This window comes from Thunnus albacares, chromosome 5, assembly GCF_914725855.1.
Source record: "Thunnus albacares chromosome 5, fThuAlb1.1, whole genome shotgun sequence".
NCBI classification, from domain to species: domain Eukaryota; kingdom Metazoa; phylum Chordata; class Actinopteri; order Scombriformes; family Scombridae; genus Thunnus; species Thunnus albacares.
The window spans coordinates 6,540,748-6,567,769 of NC_058110.1; the positions used below are offsets into that span (position 1 = coordinate 6,540,748).

The 27,022-nt window shown below is 39.9% G+C and overlaps 1 long non-coding RNA gene across 1 annotated transcript; it reads right to left on the reverse strand.

Annotated features, from left to right (window-relative positions):
- Positions 1 to 4,462: 4,462 nt before the first annotated feature.
- LOC122982786 lies at positions 4,463 to 26,135 on the reverse strand. Its single transcript, XR_006403534.1, has 3 exons — positions 24,114 to 26,135; positions 5,845 to 5,898; positions 4,463 to 4,714 (listed from the first exon to the last, which is right to left on the reverse strand). It is a non-coding gene; the product is annotated as an uncharacterized LOC122982786 (long non-coding RNA).
- Positions 26,136 to 27,022: the final 887 nt, after the last annotated feature.

The following is a 27,022-nucleotide window of genomic DNA, read 5'->3' on the forward strand; positions in this document are numbered from 1 at the left end:
CTAGACTGATAACCTGTGGAACTGAGAGGGGAGAGATGAAGGAGATGTCTGCACCACGCTAACTGCCAAGAGCTTTCAAGTGTGACAGTGACAGTGATGACCCTTCCTTCTTATATACTTTTCTTGGCCAAAACCAAGTACCGCCCAACCCGCAGTACGCCACCCACACATCATGTCTTATGACTAGTTTGCTCACTCCACGTGAAAGTGTCTTTTGTCAGACAGACGTAACCCTTTACATGCTTGTCCCTGCAATGTTACTATTTTCATTCACATCACAGCCATACCGGCATTTTCCCTGAACTGTTACTAGGTCTTGAGGTGTGAAATTTGAGGTACAGATTTCCCTGAATATTGATCCCTGCTCCTTTTCACACATGACCTCATGAAGGTAATGTTCCCGAACATTTCAGGGATAGACTGCATGTGTGAAAGGGTCATATAAGCAGTCCAAAGCCTTATCTCTTCACTACTGGCTACAGAATGTCAGGTGTGACGATTGTTGTATTAAATTGCTCTGGCAACCACGGGTCGTGCCCCCATCCCCAACTCATACACACAGACACAGATACACACACACACACACACACACACACACACACACACACACACACACACACACACACACGGAAACGTAATGAGCTGAAACCTAATAAAAATCAATTTTATTGCTGCTTTCCCCTCTCTCTTCATGTTCCACTCTAACAATGAACTCACATTTACAGGTCAGGTGCATTATGCATATGTGTGTCTGGATGTGTATGTGCGTGTGTGGTTGGATGACATATACAGACTCATATAGAGATATAATAGGTCTGTCTGTTGACTCAATGGCCAATTCATGCTAATCTGGGTTTTAAAACATAAGTTTTCCTCCCTCTACTTCCCAGAAAGGGAACACTTTCTGATGTCTCTGTCTAACTCTTTACATATATGTTAGGGCAGTCACTTTCTCAAAAAAATAAGTTTGAACAAATTCAAACTAACACTCAGTTCATTCGAATTTCTGTAATTTGAAAGCAACCCATATAGCCTATCTGGAAAAGTGTTCATTTCTATGAGGAACAGGGCAAGATGTATTTGCTGCTGTTGCATTTCTTAACAAATTGGCATCCTTAAAAAACATTGAATTACCTATTGGCAGTTCATGTTTGCAATGTATTAATGGATGTACAGACAACTATCACTGGATTTCTTTGATACTAACCAAAACTTAAAAAATGATTCTCAGGCAAGATCTGGACTCAGAGGGAACATATTTTTTTCTGATTTCTAAGCAAAACTTTTATTCGCGATGTACAGCAGACATAATGTCCTCAGAAAGTATAAATCACTCTGTATCTAGAAATATATGTTTATAATGCCTGAGTACGAATTTTGATACAAATTGAATCAGTCGAAGTACCTTAACTGCCACCATGAGCTGCAGCTCCACATGCTTACCGTGTTGATAAGTGACCATTGCCCAAACTACAATAACTAACTTCTTGCTGTTGTACCTGTCTCTTTCACCTCAAGCAGTATCTTTGCCTCACGTCTCACCCTTCTGAGTGAGACCCCCCCACACCCTCCTACAGTTTTGCTGTCCTGTTTCTCAGCACAAGCATAAATTTATTTGACCATATTCCATCCATTCATGGTGTCTCCACCACCTCACCTGAGTGTTAAGCTAACAGCTTGTAGAGTTTTACAAAATCGTCAAACAAACAGACAGTGCTTTAAAGGAATGTCTTCCGCTGCAGTGCCTTCAACTCCAATTCAAACAGGTAATTATAGTTCAAAATATTTAATTTTTGATTTAATTTTTAAATTTCAAATAAAAAGTGACACTCCTAATTTATGTCTTAGTGCTGTAGATTTACATGTGGTGCTGGGACAGCCAGGAGTGGCCATGCAAAGTAATGAGGTAATTAATTTATTACAAGTGAACACAATTAGAAAGAAAACTTTGTCTTCCTGGACAAAATTAAGGTTAAATTGGAGGCTTATGCCTTTCTGTGTGTGCCAGTGCCATAAAACTGAAAATTCCAAATGGCAGGAAAAATATCTGATTCTACACCTTACTGCTATTCGTACTTCAGAACTTAATCTTTAAAGAAAATGAGCTCAAGGGGCAAAAACATGTTTGTCTGGAAATCTGTTTCTTTGTGTGTGTGTGTGTCTGTCTGTCTGTGTGTGTGTGTGTGTGTGTGTGTGTGTGTGTGTATGTTTGTGTGTGTGTCCTCTCTCAACAGCTGATAGTTGCACAGTGTTTGACTTTATCTTCATAAGCCTTATCATTGCTTCTTTCTCTTCCTTATTTCTCTAATGTGCTTCAGCTGCAGGCTGATAATGGATGTACTCCCTACACACACTCACACATAAACACACACACACACACACACACACACAGTATGTTTGTGGAAGCAGAACTGCTGTGCACAGCTTTCCTTGTTAGGACCTTGCATTGACTTCCATTCATTGTAGACAGCCTAACCTAAATCCTAACCCTAAATTAACCAGAACCTCAGAAATGACGTTTTGCCTCATTACCAGGCTTTGGTCCCCATGAGGACTACTGATCACAATAAGGCTGATTTTTATACTAATAAAACGCACCTTTACGGGTTGCTTTTGTGTCTGTTGAAACAAAAGGTGGAGGGTAGGGTGCATCTTAAATTACACATTTTGAAAGTGCTATTATCAAAGACAGATTGTGGTTGTGTTTCATTCTTTTTTAAGGCCTTTGTTGTTTTGAAGTATGAAGGCCTGAAGGATAGTGTGACACATGTGTGCTGGGTGGCAAAGGATTAGTGCTGGATGGCTGGCTGCCTGGCTGGCTGTTTGGCTGGTTGGATGGCTGGATGGATAATGCTACAGGGTCTCTCCCATGCCGCTCACCCATTTACTTCCCCTCTGTCTTGAAACCAATCCCACTTCAGTGGGCTTAAGGGTCCACTCATTCAAAGTCCAGCCCTTAGACCCATGTACTTGCTAGCTTCTAATAATAAACATGGCATGTCCGCAAAGATGAGAGTTACGCATGTTGGAGATTATTGAGTTAATCAGATAACAATAACACCATTTTCATGGTCCAAGATGTATCCTACGAGGCGAGACGTCACAAACATCAGCCATTCCATATCTGTGCACACACATTGAAAAATCTTGTCTTTTAATTTGGCAGCACACCATCATATTGATCCATACATCTGTCGCTCTTCCTTTTTGTCTGACAAGCCATGATATCTACTAACAGCTCAACCCAGGGGGAGTCTTCTTGATTTCAGCTGACAGAGACAGGGCCGTGAATCAAACTTCTGTTGATTAACTTGATGGATTTTACAAAAAAGAACATAAAGGTGAAGAATTATGTTCCTAATATTTGATTAATTCACATCAAGCTACTACAGATGGTTACAACAGACTCAGTCCTCTTTCCCTGCAACCCACTGAGCAGCACTCTCAGATCAAACGACGGAATGTGTCTTTAACCGTGTCCTAGTGGGTGTGTGTATTGATTGCGGAGGAGGCATTAGTTCTCTGGTTATTAATAGCCTGGGGAGGGAAGCCTAATGGGAGCTCTACTTCCTCTAACTGGTTTATTCATAGCATCATTACAACCATAATTGACCCCCTTCCTGCTTGTCTGTCTGACTGACGGACTACGAAACACATCGCGCGCGTGTGTGTGTGTGTGTGTGTCCTGTGTCTATGTACCTGTCTCTCCCTCTCTTTAACTGTCTCTCTCTCACACACACACAGACATGAATGTATTGATGCTACACACATACATACACACACACACACACACACACAAATCTTTTCTTTCCATGTGCTCCGTGCTGTGCTTCTCATATATTCTCCTGTATACAGTGCAGAATGTGTTCTCTATATTCTGCATAGTGCATTCTTTTCATATGATTGTATGTGTTTTTCATTCTCTGCTGCTTGTTCTTGTGTGTGTGTGTGTGTGTGTGTGTGTGTGTGTGTGTGTGTGTGTGTGTGTGTGTTTCTCTCTCTTCTCCATATGGGATCCCAGCTCCTTCCGCTCTTGTTCCATATCCAATATTCCCTGACACAACCCCCCACCCCTCCCCCCAGCATAAGTCCCTTGACAAATTATTCATAAACTACTATCCTATCTTTATAGATATGCTTTCAAAAAGCTTTTCCTTGTCCACCATTTAAGCTGCATTAAGGGTGAGCAGAGAGTGCATGTGAACATGTGTGTGTATATAGAGTATCTCAGCTGCTTGAGAGATGTGTCTTGGCTGAAGCACGGTCCCTCCCTCCGGCTTACATCTCACAGTAGCTGTATGCACAAAGCTGCATCTTTCTATCTCTCCTAGCCCACTGCCCTACAACTTGCTACTTCATTTTTAGCAGAAAAGAAGAACCCAGAAATAGGAATAGCAGGATGCAACAAAATTCTGTTATATTCTTTTTATTTTTTGTTAATTTCTACTTCAGTCCACTTATTTCTATTTTTATCAGCAGATGAAACTATTCTTTTATCACTAATGAATATTCACTTCCGTCTGCCCAGTGCAGGTCCTCTCTGCCCACACATATCCTGGTGTAAAGCTCAATATCCAATAGCTTCCTGCCCTGAGGCACAGCTTGACACAAGTGCACTGTAGTAAACAGCTGTTTAACATTTCACTGTGCTTGTGTTGATTTTAAAAAATATATATATATGCTGTTGTTTGTTCTTGCAGAAATCTGTCAGCTGCTGAAAATGGAGAGAGAAATATAATTGATTAAAAACACTGGCTGATCCAGGACATGATGAAGACAGTTGCATGCGTCATTTATATCAGTTTCTTTTTCCAGACAGTTTGGTGATATTGAGCTTCATTCTTAATCTTGGTAACGGCAGTTTGACAAAAATTTGTCAACACACATTTGGTTTTTCAGGGGCTTTCAGCCACATCTTGTGGCCTTCATCAGATGGAGCTGGTTCACATTGCATATTTTGCTGAGTCCTGTGTGTGCAAAAATTTGATATGAAAGAATGTAAAAAGAAGTCAATTTTCCATACTTAACATGAAGATTAAATGCTAATATTAGAGCATGGTAAAAAAGGTAGCATTATGAATTATAAGAGCTTTGGAAACTGGCTTTTACAGACATCAAAAAGACCCTAATTTCTCAAAAATGATGCAGGCTGCAGCTGCAAACAACATATATCTCACAGTCATTTTGGCATTTTAAGTAGTTGGGGTTGCCTGTAAAGGAGTGCATGCATGGGAATAAGTATACATTAAGTATATGTTTGTATGTCTGTGATGTCTACACATTTGTCTTTGCATGCTCATTGCATGAGTTTTCAAAGAGAACACTATGTGTGAAAATTAAATGTTCTTTTCCACTCCTTTCACTCTGTAGTTATAGATACTTTCTGTACAGGAGAAGGAACAAGGAAGATGGTTTTGTTGCTTTTGTTATACAAAGCGAGCAACCTCATTGTTCATAAGTGTTTGTCCTCTCTCACCTACTTATGTAATGGATACACACACACACGCACACACAAACACACACACACACACAGACACACACACTGCCTGGAAACACTAGGAAACAGGATTTCTTTTTGCCACTGTTTTCAGCTTGGATTTATCTTCGGAGCTCTTCCTGATCTGGATGTAAGGAGCATGCAAACATACAAAGTTGCATAAAAATAGAAACAAACCTACAAATGTGTTTGCATCCATGTGCACTGATGAACAGGTGGGCATACACCCACGCAGACACACATGCTCGTACTCAGACAAATACACACACATAAATGCATGCCTTCCTTCCTACTGAGTCAACAAGTTGGTGGTGACTTTTGTGTTGATGAAAAAAAGAAAAACATACTGTCAGTTTCCCCTCCAGCTTCCACTCAGGATGTGACAGCGATTGACCGTTTTCCTGTGGACACACAAAGACAATGTCAGCATGAGTAGCCATTAACCTCCAAGCCACATTCATAAAAAACATAGCAGCTCTGTTTCCACAACATGTTTATCTGACATAGGTTACAGGATGGATTTTACTGCAAACACAAGTCATGCCTTTTGCACCACTTCCCCTCTTCAGGTTGTGTAAATACATGTTGCAGTGGGGTCACAGAGTTTGTTTGATGCATACTGTTTTTTTTGCTTTTTTTTTTTTTTACTTTATTTTGAACTCCTTGCCCACTATGCAATTTAAATACCTTAACTGAAATAAACAATGCATCTTTATTTTGTGCTATCCTAATACTGTTTTATTCTTGAAATGAACTACTTCAATACAACGTCTTTTCCTGCCACGTTTAAAGGCAAAGGTCAGCCATTTCAGGCCCCTTCCAGACATGCATGTTGTCACATAATTGTGATAGACATTTTAAATGTCAGTTTCATATCTGAATACTAGCTACTTTTGAATAAATGCCATGATAGCAGTCTTGATAGGTCAGACATAGGTGTGTATTGCCATGGGTGCTGGGTGTCATGGCCCCCCACATGTATGAAATATGGAAATTTGTCCCCCTTAATATTTGTAATTGACATGTCATCAGATCCCATCAAAAGCTGAAAGAAAGCAATCTGTTTACCTCAATATTCAGTGTTGAACCTACTACAAAATGCACTAGACACGTAATGTTTACTGAACACCTCTTGCTTCATATTGCACATGTCATGTGCACACATAAACCAGCAACAGTGAACAAAGTGCATGCCAAAGTTTTGGGGAGGTTCAGTTTCCTTCATGCACCATGCACAGATCTCTGATCGACATAAGTCAATCACTCACACATGTCTACACAGGTAAAACACAGTCTGCTTCATGGCATCAGCAGGTCACATGTGAAATCTAAACCAGTGCGTTACTGCTCCTGTTACTTACATCTGGATGTGTGTTTTTCAGTATAAGCTTTAAGATGATACTAGTTTCACTGTCACTTGTCTTGAGAGGACTGTGTCTTAATTTGATTTGTCGTTTAACTGTGTCACTGTTAACCAACCAGGTTATCATTGTGTTGTTGGTAAAAATGCACGCATGCTCATGGGTGGCAATAGATCTTTTTCACAAAGGACATTTTCACATTTCACAGCAGGAAAAGCACAGGTGTATAGGTATAATGAAATTAATGACAGCTGAATCCCATTTAACTGCCTTAGTTTCAGGGTCCTGGTATTGTTTATGCTGGCTCACTGTCACACTGTCGTGACTTACTGGGACACTTAAATAGAACATAGCCACTGTTAATGTTATTAGTAACACATGCTTTACCTACTATGACAACTCATGTGAAAAAGGACTATTCTGAAACTTGAGTGACCACGGGGGCATGCATTGTCTCTGGCACATTGTCCTCATTGCTCTGTGCACTGTGTTTCACATGTAGCTAATGGTTAAAGAGTTTATACTGAAAACACAGAAATACTTGTGTGTTGTGATCATTCTCACAAAAAGAGCTGGTGTACAGTCTCTGTGTCAGGTGTGTGTGCACATTTGGATACAAAGAAGAGCTTGACTGACTGGTGGAGTGATTGCTCACTAGACAAGCTGAGCTGCTATAAGTATAGGCACAGCCTCATTTCGAACACTATCACTATGAATTTAAAATAGTCCAGTACTGTACATTTGCATACCTCAAAGGAAATATGAATACAAGGACTGTCAAAACTTAGGGCCTCTTCACACTGACATTTTTGTATGCTTTTCACCATGCATATGCATTCCTGCTTTTCATTTACTCAAATGAGACAGCACATTGTGCAGCCCCGCTACCTCTGTGTCACTCTTGTTCCTTTTATTATGCATGTGGTCCAAGCAGAAAAGTGGAGTTAAGATTAGTTTGTGCTGCAGGCATGTAGCCTGTTGTGAACAAGTGAATGATATGCATATATGCCATCCATGTACTGTGGTGTTGTGATTCTCACACTTCTAACTTTCAAACACCTATATGATGATGGTTATAATGTGTGCCAATCCTCACTTGTATAAACAAAACTCTGTAAAACCCAGTTACAACATATTGGTTAACCACAGTTCAGACACCTTCTTACTCTATCATCAAATGTATTGCTGCATCAATGTATTTACTCCCTTTTCATTTAGTTCTTGCTGTCTGTACAAATGTGTCATATGATGTACTTCATTTGAAACTGTAACACACACCTGACATGCTGTGGCATTGGAAGTAATTGGAAATGCAGAGCATATGAAGCACAGTAGAATTGTGGATCATAGAATTCTATCTGGCTATTTTTATATCTCAACATAATTTTCTCCTCATCCTCATCTGTTGTGACATTTACATGACCACAGAAGAAGTCATGTTATCACCTGACAAGAGAATAAGTCAAGGTAGAGTAACCAAGAGTCTGAAGTAAGAGTCTGACAGTCATGCTAGCAGCTCTTTGTGGCTGGATTGTACAGTGATGCTTTGAGCTAAATGCTAACATTAGTATAATAACAATGACAACGCTAACATGCGGATATTTAGCAGGTATGATGATGTTTACTATGTTCACAATCTTAGTTAAGCACATTACCATTCTAACATTTGCACTAAATATAATGTGTAGTGAGGATGATGGGAATGTCATTAGTTTTGCAGGTATTCCAATCTAAACCAAAGAAATACAAAGTATACCAAGTAATTCTGTGGGGACCATGAATGTCTGAACCAAATTTCATGGCAAGCGATCCAACATTTTTCAAGACCTCACTTAAAACCACAGATGTCAATAATGGTGTAGGAAAAGTCTTTTAAGTCATCAGGATACCTTGTCTGGGAGCCCTGAACATCAAAACGTACAAAATGTCATAGCAATCCATCAAGTAGATGTTGCGCTAGAGGTAAATTCAGGGGATCAACAAAGTCATAAGGATTCATCCTGTTGTGATCATGAATGTCTTTTAAAAAATTCATCATAATCCATCCAATAGTTGTTGAACTGTTTCAGTCTGGAAGAAAGTGGTGGATCAACCAACTAACCAACCAACCAACACTGTCACCCCTAAAGGCACACTGGCTAAAAATAATGCTTTTTTTGAGCTAAATTTTACATTTAGTTGCAGGGTAGTATGTCTCACCGGCACCAGTATGTGTGTTTAGCTTTAGACTTGCCACTACAGTATTATGATCGAGTATTATGAGAACATGAGGAGGGAGGAGATGTGAAGAGATTTGTGGGGGGGGTGGGGGGGTGCTAAAATTGTGTGGAGAGGTGAAACACAGGGAAAGGGGGTTGGGAGTGTGTTTTTGTCTGCGAGAGAGAGGGGGGGGGGGGGGGGGGGGGGGGGGGCGTGAAAGCATGGAGCAGAGCTATTTTTAACTTGCTTAGGCAGCCTGATAGGGCAGGTCTATATATAGTGAGACAGAGGCAGCTTGGGTAACCGTGCGAGAGAGAGTGTGTGTGTGTGTGTGTGTGTGTGAGTGAGTGTGTTTATGTGGGTTGAGAAGCCATTCTGGGTGACTGTGATTTGTGCCTTTCCAGCTGTAACTAGGATACTCCCAAACTATACACACATACACTTGATAGTCATGCTGATGGTCAAAAGCTAATCTTGTTTAATCCATTCACTCAACACACAGAGACACACAACAGTCTTGTGTTTTCTTAGCTGCAGTGAAGTGCAGAACCTGAAAGAATGTAGCACACAAAATTCATATTAAATGCCAGTTACATGTATCAAACTGAACACACGAGTCAACTATCTGCCCCACTGAAACCAAGAAAGGCAAATGTGGAAAGCTAATTCAACATTTGCACAGCAATGCTCGTTTAACTTTAAAATATTTTTTTCACACGTACCATTTGTTTTTTTCTGCTACCAGCGTACTCTTAACCTGGATGAGATCTGCTAGATGAGATCTCAGATCTGCTAATAAAATGTGTTTGTGAGGTCTATTACTGGTTTTATAGCAATGACACAATTGGCAGGTGCGTGTGCACATTCAAAATAGCAGCGGGGGTTAGCCTCAGGGCAGCTGCTGGTGTGGTTATTTGTTGTTTCAGGTGTTTTGACAGACAGACGGTGAGAGCATCAAGGAACAGCTGAACATTTGTCTGGACACATCAAAGGCAGCTCATACTGTATTAGCTCAGCTGCAATTGTAGTCTCTGTCTCACTCATACAAACACACACAAACACGCCATAGAGCAGATCAAGGACTAAACACTAAAGTGTAGAGCACTACAGTAACTGTTTTGTCAGTACTTTTCTTGGTATTCTGATGAAATTCCAAATGTCCAAATTCTCTGATTCCAGCTTCTCGACTGTGAATATTTTATGTTTTCTTTAGTCCTCTATGAGAGTAAACTGAATATCTTTGGTTTGTGGATAAAACAAGACACGACATCACCTTGGGCTTTGGGAAACAGTGGTCAACACTTTTCACCATTTTCTGACATTTTACACACAAAATGACTAATTGATAAATCAAGAAAATAATTAACAGATTAATCAATAATGAAAATAATCATTTGTTGCAGCCCTACATAGAACACATACAAAGTAAGAAAGACAGGCTGGGTGCGTTACACACAAAATCACCACAAACTGAGGCAAAAGGTGTCCATGTGAGTTGAAGATGTTTCCACTTGCATGAAACATTAGCATTTATTGATGGTCTGAAATTTCGTAAACTTACAGAGACGAAAGAGTACAAAGACTGGACTTCCTAGTGAGTTAAGAGATAAGTCTGCTTCACTTTTTTTCAATTGTAACTTTGCTGCCCAATTTTAGTCAGACTTTAGTTGTCATTTCTATCATAAACATAATTTTACTTTTGGTTAAAAATGTTATAATATATTTTGAAGGTAAAGACCCCAAAATTGGTTTTACTGTTAATGTGATGATTAAAATGGGTACATTTTTTTATTCACAAATGGTATTAGAAATTACATTATTTTATCTGTTCCTCCATGATTTGATATATTTTTTGAGGTCTCTAAAATCTCTTCAAAACAAAGACTATATGTACAATCGATTATTATAGTTACCTTTTTGCAAACATATAGAATTGCCTTTTTTAATATATCTTTTTACTGTACTTTTATTATTATTGTTTTATTTTATTTTCATTGACCTTGACAATCTATATTTCCTGTTACAAGATTTTTAATTTCAATTTAAAATGATTAACATTTGGACTGTGAAATGGAATGTGTTATGATAAAGTTTCAATTAAAAAAAAAACAACAACAGCACAGACCCACTCCACACACATTATTGCATACATTGCTAGCTAGCCACTAATGTCACAAATTGAGCAACAACAACAAAGGTATACATCCAGCTAGCAGCAGAAGCCTACCAAGTCCATGATGAAAAACTGTGAAGAGTTCAAAGCTATCTGTTTGTCTAACACATTGTTCCAGTGCAAGACATTTCAACAACTGCTGCCCATATTTCCATGAAATTTGGTATAAATTTGCTTTAGATTCATGTTCACTAGAAGATGAATCCCAGTCATTGATGGCACCTATTTACCATTAGAATAAAAAATCCCACTTGCAGCCTGATGTTGCAGATTGAAGTTCATGTGTTCTTGAGAGGATGGACGAAACACTGCCAATTTGGAAACATTATAAGCTCTCCTCATATACCACCCCAATGGTCAAATTGTCACCATAGCATGCCCGATATCTACCTTAAAATCTACTGCACACTTTCAAGCTCTCAAAGGAATAAACTCTTATGATATTAATGGCTGCATGGCCTTTCCCTTAGCATCATTATCAGTACAAATTTTACATAGTTAACTGAATTACAATTGGTTTGCAAGTTATTTGAAATTCACGAAAAAGTCAACATGTCAAGTTCTCCTTTAAATTTTACATGATTCAGATATATGGCACAAAAGAGACTCTCTATGGGAAGAGAATATTTGCAGGTGGTTTAATGTCATGTTCACCTTCTGTTTCAAGATACACACTTTCCACTGTGTGTGTGTGTGTGTGTGTGTGTGTGTGTGTGTGTGTGTGTGTGTGTGTGTGTGCTGCAGAGAAAATGCCATGGCTGAATATCAAATAGCAGTCCTCCTGACCCTGGCCTTTTACATGAGCTCCAAAGGTCTCATGCCTCTGCATTAACACACCCCTCATTACTTATTCATGATCAGGAGTTAGACTGTGAATGTTTGCCTGCGTTTGTGGCTGTCTCTTTATGTCTGTGTGTATGACTGTGTCAACATAAAAACATTTTACATATTTTATTTTTTAGAAAACACTAAATATCAGAGCAGACACTGATATTATCAAGCACATTGTTATTGTCATTATAAAATTGTGTGTTTCCACTATCAGTTACAAGTTTTTAGTGTCACAGCAATCCCTGGTGTAACCATATAAAAGTAATCCTCATGAGGTCCATGCAGTGAGGTATACAAATCTCACATTTGGGAAAAAGATTGCACTCTATCTGATTAAGAATTGGTATCTGCAGAATCCAAATATTTATCAGCAGAGAAAAATTGGGATCACTGCATCATTGTGTATACACAGGGCTGGCCCTCACTATGTTGGTGCCATGGTGAGATTTTAGATTAGAGCCCCCCAAAAAAGTGCACTACAGCTGGAATGAACAGGAAATGGACATCATCTGCAGTTTTCTATTGGAATGATGTTTTGCACTGTCAAGGTACAATTACGCATGCCAGATCTGCTGGTTAAATTTTGTGCAATCAGCACCAGACTGTTGCTAAATAACATCCTCTTTACACCATGAATGTCCTTTTTTTCTCTTTTGTTATTTGCTCAAAGCTTACAATAAAAAAATACACAATAAAAAGTTATATTAAATTGTGCAAGAGAGGAAGGAAGCCCAAAGAGTTTATACAAAGTCCTCCCCTTCATTTCAACAAGTCATAAAAACATACTGAGTCATAAAACAATATAACATCAGATAGACAGAGAAACATGTATAGATACGTGTCTGTTCAAAGTTTCCTGGCAATCTATCGAATAGTTGGTAAGATATTTCAGTCTTGACCAAAATGTTTTTTGCCATCCCTAGAGCCAAGCTGTTAGCATGGCTAAAAAGGGCTAGTGTGTGGTAGCAGTAAGATGTTTAACTATGAAGGGTAAGAAGATGTAATGCTATAACTGCAGAACTGTAGAACTGCAGAGAAGTAGCCTATATACAGTACATCCATAATCCTGCACTAGAAAGCAAAACACTCTCTAGCAAGAAAACACAGTTCAGTCCTGCTCCTTTTGTGGGTTATAAAACTCAAACTTGAGCCCAGTGAAGACCAGTTGAATGTCCATGTTTATCGTTGCTGAATAAACCAGTGAGTACTGTATATTCTCCTTAGTTCGGCATATTTCAGCAGTAATTCATGATATTATATTCTGCGGGTATCCCCAATTGTAACATCTGGCTGAATTCAGATCATCCCAGCATAAAGCTGAAACGCCACAGGCAGCCGATCTGCTGTTTCTTTTACATTGTGCTCTGCATGTGATAAGGTGCCTTCCAGCTGAGTGGCCAAAGAGATAAGCTTTACTCACACACACACACACACACACACACGCACACACATGCACACACATGCACACACATGCACATACACACTCATGTGAACACATACACTTACAAAGACATAGAAAGAGGCAGAAAAATACATCTGTTCAAGGTAGATAAGACCACTGCTGAACAAGAGCCGCATGCGCACACTCGCCCCTCTCGCTCTCTCTTTTCACTTTCAAACACACGTTACCCGCCCTGTCACACCCTGCGCACATTCACACCACTCCCACTGAAATATCCACCTACATCAATCTCAGTTACTCAAATGTCTCCTGCTGCTTTCCTCTTATAGGCATTCTATAATCTTCAAAGGAGAACCAACACGGAGTGGACGTAGCATTTCTCACATTTAGTTGTTTACTGTTTTTTTGCAAGGGTTGTCATTTGTTATCAGTGAAAACACGGATAAAACCATATCAGAATATGCATATTTCGTCATTCATCCTTGCATGTGATACTACAGTCGATTTTCCTCTTCGACTACACATTTGTGTTTGAACCTTTTTGGCCAAGTGCCTTCCATTGAAGAGAATTCCTGTTGATGTGACACTTGCTCCTGAGCTTTTCAAAGCTCCCCTGTGGCACTCAGCCCTCAGAGAGAGCGCTGCACATTTAGCCATCCATTTGTGTAGCATTCCCACATATTTACCACACACTGGCATGGGTACCGTCCCCAACATGCATGGCAGGCACTCCCAGTAATTGGCTGGAGAATCACTTGAGTGTGCATGCAAGCAGCTCTTTAACATGAGGAGTTTGGCATACATTTGCTCATGCATGGAGTTCCTTTATTTCTCTGCATGCACAGAAAAATACACAAACTGAAACGCATGCAATGACACATGCACATATTCCAGCATTAGCACAAATATGCATACATTAATTGGGAATGCATTTATGTGCAAACAACACAAACATGCGTGCTTCATTTTCCTCCACCCAGCACGGAACATTTTTTTGTTTTTATACAAGCACCAGTTTCAAAAATAAGACTGCCTTGTTGAGTTCTTTGCTCAGTTTGCCATGTAATGTTGCACACACACACTCACACACAGATCAGAATCACTGGAGAAACATAAATGAGATCAATTTGCATGTTTCGAAGCAGGATGACAAAAGAGCACAAAAAATCAGTAAACCAGAAACAGAAAAGTTTTTTATTTTATATCATCAAACTGAGCTAAAAGACAAAAGTTATTTTGCTTTGACTTGAAAATCTGCTCTTGTAAGATATTATTTGTGCTTTGAAAGGTGAGAGATCCAGCAGATGTTATAGATAAGCTGTAAAGAATTACTTATTTTAGTGTGCATGTGTAAAATATAGGAAGCCTAGAAGATATCTTTTGATTTATAATTGGATGAAAAGGTTATAGAATGCTATTTGCCATCTGCAAAGCATATCTGTCAAGAATATTTGAATATTTATTTTATTTTTACTTATTTATCCTATATTTTTTTCCAAGCCGGGTTGAAAAATGTTTAGTTTTTTTTCAGCACTCATTTAGTTACACAAGACTGGGCCATATTTGTTACATGTACTAAGAACCACTCCAGATTGGGATGTGAGGCAGCTTACTTTAATAAACCTGAAAATTTGCATAGGCAAATATCCTCAGAACATAAAGCATCTTTAAAGCGTCAAAGCACTTTCACTCAGCCGAGGGCCCAGCAGGCCCCTCAGCAATCACACTGAATCACAAGCTACACAGCCATCACACACCAGGGAACTGTGTGTGTGTGTGTGTGTGTGTGTGTGTGTGTTTGTGTTTGTGTGTGTGTTTGTGTGTGTGTGTGTGTGTGTGCTTGTGTGCACGTGCACCCATGTGTCCACATTTGAACGTGCACAGTTTTAATTTGCATGTGCATCTGTGTGGATGTGAGAACCCCCCACCCTTACTCCCCACCCCCTGTCTTTCCCGTAACATCAGAGCTCATGGTCTCTGGTGGCCACGAGGGGGAAAACCTAAAGTGCATCTTCAGTGTATGAGAGAAGGAAGGGGAACCACCAACACCATCATCGTTTTCAGAGAGAAAGGGAGAGGGGGGAGAGGGGAGTGTGAAGGAGAGGATGGAGGACATGAAGTATTGACGGTCAGAGGAGTTAAAGAGAAAAAAAAAGTTTTACCATATAATAATTGTTTCATATTTCTAAAACACATCATATATTTCGAGAAAATAACTTTGGGAAAACTTCAGTTTTGGAAGCAACAATGTCATGACAGCTTATATATGGACATTTTCAGTGTTTATTCACTGGAAATCTGTCAAATTACTTTTTGAATTTTTTTGTCAATTTGTATGTCACTTCATCTTCACATTTTCAAAACTATTTTACTGCATGCCTCACAGTGATGACAGTGGACACTGGAATTACAGTGAGAAACAATAGCAGTAATAATGCTAACCCAGATTAGATAACGTTGGTTAGCTGTTGGTTAGCTTTTGCAGGTAGCAATAAATGAACTGTGTGTCCCAGACTATTGACAAACAGCAGAGGTTAGGAGCAGAAAAGCTTGCTTATTCTGGATATTAGTAAAGTTAGCATGTGAGATGATGATGATGAATGTGCTTTCCTACTGTTTATTAGACACTAGTCTAATAAACAGTCAGTCAAGCCAGGTATCTTATGTGCAAAAATAGAATATTAGATGGCTGCAGTGTATTCAGGCATCATATGAAACTGAGAATAGTGTAATCAGAAAAGACTCTGCACACCTGTAAGTGATTTTCTTTTCATCTGAAAAACTTTAAGTGTAACAAAGTGATTCATTTTCCATCCAACACCATCAGTCTGCATCTCTATCAGCTGTAACCAGGTGGCACACTCAAAGTCTAACCTAATCATTGATCACAGAGCCTGATAAATGTTTACACTCTTCGTGAAACAGCCATATACACACAGTAACAGTGTGAGCTGTTTTACCTCAAAACAGAAATTTCTTCTTCACCAGTTTCTGTGAAAAACTATCCATCACCTTATTAAAATCCAGGGCTCTGACCAGATTGTTATAGCTAATTCTGCATTCTGAGCTAAAAGGGAGTCTTTGAATATTCAACATTTTCCACAAATTACTGTTGCAGTTTGTGGTACAAAAACAACATCTCATGGATCTCCTCATAAGCTCTCCATCATTCCAGTTTGTTTTTTACTCACGATCACGTCGCTCAGAAAACCATCTAATGTTAATTATAATTTCATGTGCACAGTGATTCTGTAAGACGAATGGGAGATGATTTTTAGACATTTTATTTCAAGTTAAATTTGTATCATTACAAGTTAGCATTTTTATTTCACACCACTGGCAGAAAAGAATTATGCCTTGATGAGACTATTTTTGCAAAGTGAAAAGGAAGGAATGTGATGGAAAACCATAGACAAATAGTGAGAAGGAGGGAAGGGAGTCTTTTTTTTAAATTGGTGGAAGAGGAAGAACTACATGGAGGTTAGTAGACAAGGGTAAGCGTTGAAGGACAGCAGAGTTAAGGAAGAGTTGGGGGAGGGTCAAAGAAGAAGATGGAGGGATGGAAAAGTGGAGGGGGAAGGGGAAGGAAAGAGAGTGAGAGAGAAGGAGGAACCAGGGAGGAGGGGGAAGGGAAGGACTGGTACCACAGCTGCTGCTATAAGTTATAATTGCCTCAATTAGCTGATAGGGCTGCCACGGCAACAGTGTTTGAGTCGTTGCTGTGGCGACCCGAGTGCAGCGTCTTCCCCAGTGGGGATAAAAGGGTGAGGGGAGCTGATGATGATGATGCTGTTATAAGGTGAAGGGTTGAAGTGAAGGAGGAAAGATGGTCAAGAGCATCAAAGGGTGAAGATGGAGAGAAGACAGAGGAAAGAATCATGGATGAGGAAAAGGATGAAGATGATTGTGGGATGGAAGGACAAGAGAATATGAAGGAGATGTGAGAAGAGATGCTGAGATGTAAAAAGGAATGGGAGTGAATGATGTGGTAATTATTGTCTGGGTGATAATGATGAAAGCCATTATGATGAGCCAGCATGCAGAGAGAATAAAGAAGAAAAAGCTGTAGTGGAATGAAGAGATGGGAGGTGACAAGAAGAGAGAAAAGTGCAAATCAATTGAGAGAAAAAAGGAGGAGTGGAGCAAAAGAGAGGAGATCAGGAAAATGAGAAGGGCCAACATTCAGTTTGATATAATGAAACTATTGATTTCAAGTGAAAATGACGAGAAGCACAGAAGTTGAGATGCAAGAGAAGAAGGAGTGAACCAGTCAATAACCAGTAGGTGGGTGGATAAAAGGAAAATGTGAAGGACTGATAGAAAGAGAGGAAGATGTGGATGATCAACAATCAGCCCGTTTTCCTTGATACAATTGAAAATGGGTGGATTGATTGGGTTAGAAGATGGTGGTGCAGTTATGGTGTGATGGTATATAGGGAGGAGGTGGAAGACAACACTGTAGGTGGGAAGAGAACGTAAAGGAAGAAAATTGAGATTTGTAAAGTGAGAGAAATGAGGGAGGGATGTGTTAGGTGGGTGGAAGATTAGAGCGACTGAAGGATAATGCAGCGGAAGTTCATTGTTATCTTGCTTCCCTTTTTTTTCTCTGTGTGAGCGGTAGGTGTTTGAAGGAAAATTACATGTCTTGTCAACAGCACAATATGACTATCTTCTTTTTCCTGCTTGCAAAAGGCACTTCCCTTTAGGCATTTTGATCGCTGTAGATCCAAACTATGTGCTGTAGGATTTCAGTGCTAGTGCACTTAAACATATGCACAATGTTAAACTGGGCCTTGGCTGTAGGTTAATTTCTAAGGAGAGAGATGAGTCTTAATCGAAGTGACAAAAGCGTGTTTCATGATCCACATAAAAACAATAAGATTTAAACATATGTATGATGATTAGAGAAGTTTGTGGATCAGAGAATGTGAAAAGAATCTCAAATGTAACTCAGCATGTCAGGTGATCCATGCTCACAGATTCAACAATCTGTAAAGAAATTCAACTAAATATTACAGATATTTTTATGCTTTTTTATTTCATATGTTCTTCAAAAGCAAATATTAGATGAATGAACCTCAAGAAAGAAATATATGTAGAAAAAATTTATTCAAACTGGGTAGCATTTGTTCATGGATATGAAAAATAATTTGCGATTGCCAAAATTTACTCACGTGCACAAAACATGAATTTATCCCTAATTTAACACATTTTCACCATAAAGGTATTCTTATCTGAAGTCAAATGGAGCATTTAAAGGCTTACTTGACCCAAATTACAAAAAACCTTGATGTTGCCATGGAGATAGTTTCAGTTTTGATTTAGATTAAGATTTAAAATTAAAAGTCTACAGCCACAGTAGCAGCTCTGTGAGCTAAGTTCTAACAGGCTCAAAATGACAGTAACCCAATAAACATGCTGGTGTCTACTGGGTAATGTTTACAATAGTTGCAACCTTAGTTTACCCCATTAGCATATTCAGATTCTCTCATTAACACGAGGCACAAAGTACAGCTGAGGCTGATGGGGATGACATTAGTATCGGCACTACAGGAAAAGTCTTTCCAAATCTATCCCGTAGTTGCAGAGATATTTCACTTTGGTACCAAACGGTGGACCAACCAACTGTCAACCAGAGTCACGCTGCTTGCGTTGCTAATAATAAATAGCCAACAACATTCCCCAACACTGGTCCCCAGACACTAGTTTAGACAGCAGTGGACAGAGCAAAATTAGGGGCCGGGAGGTGAACAGGGGTGCAGGGTGTGTGTTGAGGGTTTCAGGGGTCAGCTATTTGGCGTGATCGCCTCCTGCTGTGATTGGTTAACTGGGACCCACGGCCCTTCCACCAGCAGCCTGAAGAGCAATCTGTCACTCTCCTTGATCTGGTGGAAGATGGATGATGCCGGCCAGACAGCAGCTGTAGTGCGAGTGTGGGTGTGTGAGAGCTGCCGAATGTGTGACTCAAGTACAATCTTTCTCTCTCTCTGCGTCTTTCTGTCTCTGATTCTGTCCATCTCTCTCATCTGTGTCACACACATAGTCTCCGATTTATGCATGTCAAGTGTGAATCCTTGCACATGTGTTTATAGACGTGCCTATCCACTGTCAAACAGTGGGTGTGCCACCACCAGTGTCACATAATCACTCAATCTTCAATCATGTCAGGGAGAGCAGACTTGAAATGGCGAGTTGGCAAAGATACACATGCTCTTTCCATATATATTCATGAAAGGCCATCTTTTCGCAGCCGATGGGGTCTTTCGCTCTGTTAGTCATGTGATTTATCACCCCGCCATGCCTGAAGGTTTATATATATGAGGACAGGAGGGAGCGTAGTGCAAACCGCTGAGCGGGCGTATACTTCGCCAAGCAGTGATGAGCTGCTCAGAACTCTTCAGTTGTATGTGTGCCAGTGGTGGATGCACGCATAATTTTACACACACACACACACAGACATCAGTGCAGTGTGCCACACCCTAGTCGAGTCAGCGTTATGTATAGTCTCCTCGAGACTGACAGCTCCACAGATTCAATTCCACCTTAATATCCTCCTTTGAATGATCACACACACACCGAAAGTAAAAAATACTAGTCCTTGTGTGTGTGTGTGTGTGTGTTTCTCTCCATGTCTAAAGCCCCACATCAGTGTGACAGGTGTTATGATGTAGATCAGGTGGCACACATTAATTTAATGCCAGTCAAGCCCTTGCTGATGCTCAGCCAACCAGAATCTCCTTGATCCAGATAGATCCAGTGTTTTATCCCCCACATAAAATGTCATGCTAACCTAAAAGGTCTCAATTACAGTGACACCACTCATGCACACAAATCACACACACATGCAGAAAATACACACAAGCTTGCACTCAAACTAGCTTACATTTAGATATGAAACACACACATAAGCACGTGCACACACTGAGAGCAGTTCTGAGATCTTCAAGCCACAATGTCACTGAATAAAGTCATTAGAGTTAGTTATCAGTCATCAAATGTGTAGTGAATGGAAAGCAGGATTTTTTTTTACAAGTTGCTTTCTTTCTGCTACTTCCACAACTGTCTAGACTGCACAAATCAGAAATAAGAAACACAAGTTGAAAGTTTCCACTGTCTCATAGGAAAAGACCGGCATTAAGAGCCTTATAAAACTTCTCCCCTGCATGGTTTCCATTTCTCTCACATACAAATAGAGAAAGCGAAAATAATCTGAAAAGACAAGAATGTAAACTGCTGGGCATTGAAGTCACAGTAACCTGGGTGTGTGGCACAAAGCTCTTTGTCGGGCATTTTGAAAGAGAGAGTTCAGGTGAAAAGCCATTTCTTGGATCAAATATCTGAAAGTGATTCTCAACAGGAAAAAAATGCAAAAAATTGCATTTCTCATTTCTTTAGGTTGTCAAAATGAAATCTGCCCTCAGGTGGTTTGCATAAAAGTTAAGTATTAAAGGACTTTGGAATTAAAAAACATATCCCAGTGTTATTCTTAGAACAGATATCAAAGGTATTCCCAGAACGATTTTCTAAAGCTAACGTAAAAAACAATCAGTCATGCAGTATGTTATCAAATGACAGTAATGTGTGTGGGTGAGTCTAACAGTTAAATGACGTTTTCGCTGTGCGCACAGAAAAAACTGCAGCCCACGTTAAAAGAACTACACGAACATTGATATTAGATTTTTTCAGAAAACTCCCATCCTTACCTAAATATATGAAGTGAGCCACTTGACATGCTGTTAAGAAAGGTTCTGTTCCAAGGCTGGATTTTTACTTATTAGCAAAGTTACAAATTTCAATAGGATTGTCAATCAGGTCCAGAGAACAGGTTGTACAAACTGGTTTGTTTAAATTGTATACTGGCTGTAAGGTCCGAATTAGGTCTCAGTCATACCAGAGTGAAATTTGTCTTCATAACTATAGAACAGGGTTGCCAACTTTTGTCAGCTTGGTGGGGTCAGATGGGGTTGTGGTTGATCTGGTGCTCATATCTGTACCAGAGAAGTACTGTGTTAAACATCAGTGGTTACAAATGGACACAGTGTCAACATTAAGACAAATACTATATATTCAATATGAAAAAAAATTCTGTCCTACTGTAAATGCTGGTTTAACTGTGTCCTTAGGCTCACAACAATCTCTAGTAATGCACCAGGTAGGACAGTAATGCAGCGTTGAATATCAAATTTTGTCACTCAGGCTTTTGATTTGAAGGTTGCCTCTTTGATTCCTGGACTGGGAGGCTGCCGGTTGTGACTGTGACTGTGTGTTAACATTAAGAGTTCTGGCTCCTTCCTTGAGCCTTATTTTTACAATTTATTGTAAAGGACAGAGGAAATGGTGAGATGGTGAAAAAAAATGCCACAGAATTGAGGTGATAAGTAAACTTTTAGCTCAGTAGTCAGCGCAGTCGTCTATGATCTGGGAGACTCTAGTTCAAGACCTGGTGTGGGGACCTCCTTTGTAAGGTAGTTTATTCATGAACACTTATTGTAACACTTTAGTTTTCTAAAATTAAAAGGGTAATAAAAACGAAAACAGGACTTTTAAGCTTATTTCCACTTTTATTCAAATACAAATACAGATACAAATAATTTTGCTGCCTTTGTACAGATACAAATACAAATACCACGCCCTCTGCACATCCCTAATGTCCAGTAGACATTAAGTGATCAGGTGGCCACTCCAAAAAAAAAAGAAAGAAAAAATTGAATGGTTGTTATATTTCATCTGTATGTCATTAAAAAATGGCAATACTCCTTAATTTTTTTTAGACAATCCTGACATAGCCCTATGTCCATGTCTCTTCTGATATTTCCACGCTGTGGGACTAAAGAGACACTACTGACACCTTACATCTTCAGAGTATTTTTAAATGGAGAACGACGGGCCATGAGTTGCCTTCGTCTTCTATTAATTATCATTAATAACGCCTCCCTGCCCATTTATCTCTCACACACACCCCCTAACCATTTCTACTGATCGGCCCAGCCCCCTCTGTTACACTTAACCCATCCCCCATCACACACACACATACATACGTGCACATCATACACACATGCACTCACACCCATGCACATCATACACACACAAACCCCCATTGCTCCCATAGAAATACCTTTTTCAATTGCTCATTTCCCCCCTCCCCCTCCATCATCACTCTCTCCCATTCTCTTTCTTTACCTCTCCCACTCGCCACTTCTTCTCAGCCCCTGCCCCTTCCTCTTCATCCCTTCATCACTATCCTTCACTTGCATTTGTATCAAACCCAATCTGACTACTCCAGCAAGATTTCCAGTGTCCAGGAATACAAGAGCAAAGGAATTGAGGATCTCCTTGGAAGCAATCCTGCAGAAATGCTGACTGAAAAAAATAATAATAAAAGGCCATCCTCTCTGAGATCCATTCAAAGTGTTACATTGATTGGTGGCTGTCAGCCTATTCAGAATTTCCACCTAATCAAATTTAAATACCAGCTAGCGTCTCCCAAGATGGTCTGGTCCGCATGCAGCATCTGAAGGTCGTCATTCAGTTTTGGCCCAGTATTAAAACAAGCAATCTTTTTAATAACAGGCTCAGCTGGTAAGAGCACAGCTGACACTTTCCAAGTCTCTTATGTATGCAAAAGAAAGAGCCAAAACAACAGGCAAATATAATTCTGATTTGTGCCTCTGATCCATTAGAAAGATTGTTTTTGGGGGAAATGAAAAATATTGAAAAATTACATTCTGGAGGTTTCTGCAAAATGAAGTGCGCTGTCGTGAAAAATGGGCTATTGTCAACAAACAGACAAGATACTTGTCTGTCATCAGGTATGATGGATGAGCACACGGGTTCATTTTATCTTGACAATTTTGCCGTAAAGCCAACAGTGCGATAAAATGTCTGAAGGCATGAATCAAACAAATAGCTCAATCCTTACCTAAAGTATACAATTGTCAAGATTCAAATGCAATATTTTTGGAAGAATTAACATACTATAGGTAAAAGTGAAATTGAAATCCATCGGGAATGGATTCCATTTTATCTATATATCTAACTCTTCTTACACTGAAGACAGCTTATTTCAATGTAACAGAGTACTGTCATGCAGGATGAAGATGAGATAATTACACATACAAACATGCATTCATATTTCTCTGCATCCAAGACAGCATATGAACAACACACACAAGCACAAACACACACATATAAGCTGAGGCGTGATAGTGGTCAGTGAATGGGGAGTTAGCAGGTGGCTTGCCCCCTGTGGAGCTGACACACAGAAAAAGAACATCACTGAGGCATTACACACACACAGATCCATGCACATGCATGCATGCTCACAGAGACTCCTCAATGCCTGCTAGGGGCAGAGGGGCAAAGCATGTGAGCCTCTGTTAAAGCTGGGGTAGGTAGTGTTCTGGAAAAGGCAAAAAAAAAAAAAACACCTGAATTTGAAAATGTTGAAAATGAAGCCTCCTCCTGCAGCTCTCCCTCCTCCACTCTCTGTCCCAAGCCCCTCCCACCAGATAAGCATGGGCATTTGCACGTGCTTCATACATGCACTCAACACAACAGTGTTTACTACTGCGTTCACTCACGCACACATTTTCCTCTCGAGGCACAACAACCTTTTGTAAACAGTAAACGGTAAACAGGACAGCCTCTCACCTGTTTGAAGTCCGCCACAAAAGTAATGAGTGTCATATATCCCTGCTTGTATTCGAGTAATATCACGTTTCACTTCTGGCAGCTGAGTTAACTTCCATTGAAAGTCTCTTGCGCTGGTGTTGTTCATAAGATTATGCACTGTTCAGTTTCCCCCACGCTACAGGCAATAGTTTGATGATTGCATATTGCTTTTCATTCTGCTTTCTGTTGATATTCCCTTCTTTTTCTTCTCTCCTGCAATTCATGCAGTTCCGTCACTTCCTATCCGCTGGTATCCCACTGCTCGCCTGGCCTCCAAACTTTCTGGGCCCTATTTTATTGAAGCATATGGCACAAGTGCATTTAGGGTGTGTCCAAATCCACTTTTGCTAGTTGAATGCATGGATGTATAAAGAGAACTGGATACAGCGTCAGAGGCGGGGCCCTGTTCAATCCTATGAAAGTTGCTCAGTGGTGCATGAAGCAAAGAAATCGACTTCTGGGTATGGAAGTACCCGGATCTTTCGTATTGTGTGGCCTATAGAGCATGCACACTAGTGACTTTCACTGGCGGTTTAGCCCTATTTTCTCCTTGTGTCTTGTCACCTTTACTTCCTGTGTTTGATTACCTCATGTGTTTCACCTGTGTCTCGTTTCCCTCACCTGTGTTTAGTTTGCAATTACACCCTGTGTATTTATAGTCCAGTTTTCAGTTCGGTCTTTGTCGAGTCGTCTGTGTTTGTACTGCATTTATGTCCTGCTTTCGTACTGTGTTTGTTCTGCATTATGTCCTGCGTTTGTTCCTGTGATTATGGTTAGTGTTCCTATGTTCCGGTGTCTCCTGTGACTTTTGAACCTATCCATTAAATATTCTGCATCGTATCCTGCCTGTCTGCCGTCTCTCGCTATTGGGTCCACCTGCTCCACTCTCCCAATTCTTGACAGGCCCTCTGAGTTGTCTGTCCTTCTGTCATGTCCTCCGGTCGTGTGCAATGAGTGCGCAGGCTGAGTGCGCAGATAGGCAGGGAGGTAGGTTGACAGACAGGCAGACCATCCAATCATTTCATTCAGCCCAAATAAAATGATTGGATGGACTTATTACGGGCCTGCAGCAGCTACAGATACTGGATTTTTTTCTTTTAATTGTCAGTAGTCAGTAATTGAGTATTTGATTTATTGATTGATGTTGGGATATACAGAGAATTTCAATAATAATAAAATAAAAAATGCCTCTAAAATACATTACCTATTCTGGCTTTAAAGTCGATCTGTCAGATCCCCCCCTGATTCTGTACCTCTTGATTTTATCACTGCTCTCTTCCATTCTTTTCCTCCACCTCTCTCTCGCCCACACATACTTCGATACACTACGAAAAACACTCATACACACATGCACGCAAACGCATACTCAAAATCACATGCCCACACACTTGGCATAGCTTCCATGCAAGCTTTGTAGCCCCTAGCATGCATAGTCTTTGAGTTAAAGAGATGTATTAGCATTTCCATCTTTTTTGCCTGTTGTACATGTGAGGTGCTTTAATCTATTCACTGCAACAGCACCAGCTACCAACATGTAGCGGGCAAAGGTTTGCCTTTGGGCAGCTTCCCTGGCTTCGCTTTGATTTGCCTCCTCTGCCAAGTGAGTGTGTGTGTTGATATGTGTGTGAATTTCTACATGTACATGTGTGTTTGTATGTCTGTACATGCTTAAGGTTAGCTTCCTCTATTAATGGCACATATGGACATGTGTATCGAGAACATGCAAGTGTATTTCTGCATACCAACATGAACATATCCCCCTCATTAATCTCCTCCGCAAGACATATAGCACGGAGAACAAGTGAACAGATCAGCGCTGGGGTTAAGTAGAAGGAGGTTTCAGAGAGAGGAGGAGGTGAGGAGTGGTGGCCATTGCCTCAGACAATAAGATGGGGCTAAGACCAGATCCACACTCCACTCCTGACTTTTTTTCCAGAATGAAAGTGAATTCTACCTTTTTTATAAAGTCCGACATGCACAGTGAATCATTGTTGAGATGTTGAGTTGCCGCTCTCCTACTGATCTAATATGAGAGGATCAGTCTCCTCAATGCCTTAAAATGTATTTTTTCACAATTTGCACTGATTTATTAAATTGACTTTATGCAGAAGAGATGATTATTGAGATTTTTCACTCTCTACATGTTAAACCTTGTGCTGCTGCAGCCTTTATGTTAATCTGATGGCATTCATTTCAGGCTTGTGACGTGTTGAGAGTGTTAGAGAAATGTTACAAGGTCTGACCAAGTAAGATTGCAGTTGTGATTTTTGCATGAAAGTGACCAGTGTGCTTATTCAGACATGAGACTGACATGTTAAATTTCCATCAGATTAACGTTAAAGGGTACAGGTCTGACTTTAGTCTTGTTCAGTGCTTTTAGCACCACAAAGAAAACTTTATATTTTTTTTACTGCTATCTGTAAAGATCTAAGAAGCTCAATTGTCAGTAAGTCAAATATTGTTACATCTAGCTCTCATATTAAGGTACATTATAATGAATCAGACTATATCTTTTAGACTCTAAGGCTACAGTCACATTACATGCCTTAATGCTTAATTGGGATTTTTTAGTCAGATCTGATCTTTCTGTGTTGATGATTCACATTCAATTTAGACGTTTACATGCACAAAATATTCACGTTTTTGCCCTTATTCTGAAAAAGGCAATATTCCTACCAAGCTGTTTACATGACTAATGAAAGTGAATATTCAACTAATATTGTAGTTTACATGCAGAGGGTTTTCAGGGTTTCCCCCTGCTCCGGTGGGAGCAGGAATCAACAATATCCACGGGAAGTGAAGAAACTGCGAGGTGACAAACATAAGTGAGCTGCTGCCTGATATTTATAAGTTACTATATTTATAATTGATATGGTTGATATTATAAA